Source organism: Sinocyclocheilus grahami, unplaced genomic scaffold (assembly GCF_001515645.1).
Source record: "Sinocyclocheilus grahami isolate Dianchi unplaced genomic scaffold, SAMN03320097.WGS_v1.1 scaffold6546.1, whole genome shotgun sequence".
Taxonomy (NCBI): domain Eukaryota; kingdom Metazoa; phylum Chordata; class Actinopteri; order Cypriniformes; family Cyprinidae; genus Sinocyclocheilus; species Sinocyclocheilus grahami.
Window position 1 is genome coordinate 4,833 of NW_015510919.1, and position 470 is coordinate 5,302.

The following is a 470-nucleotide window of genomic DNA, read 5'->3' on the forward strand; positions in this document are numbered from 1 at the left end:
ACGTCTGTAAACATAAAGAAGTTGTCCCGGCTACTAGGCTATATCACATGTGAGGATCCTGCAGGTGGAGGATCATTTATAGTCTTTTCTCAAAGCAGCTGGAATAATTACATTTATCATTTTGATGGCGCATTTTAATCTTTAAAAGATTATGTGTTTATGAAACACATGTGAATGAAATTAGATTATATTCCGGTTTAAAATGTGCATCTGATTACAGATAGCCTATGTGGGATTACACAAGTTTTGTATTTTAAAGAGAGCCAGTTCTAAGGAAGAATAATTTGTTTTTTGGGATAAAATAATTTCTTTATATGAAATACGAATGGTATAACAACTAGAGATTAGACTGTACATGAATTAAAATCTACATGCAATGCTAATACAAACTACATACACTGATGTTGTTAGATTTAACAATTTGTGAACAAAGTATAACAATAATAATAATTTGCACGGTTTGATGTGAT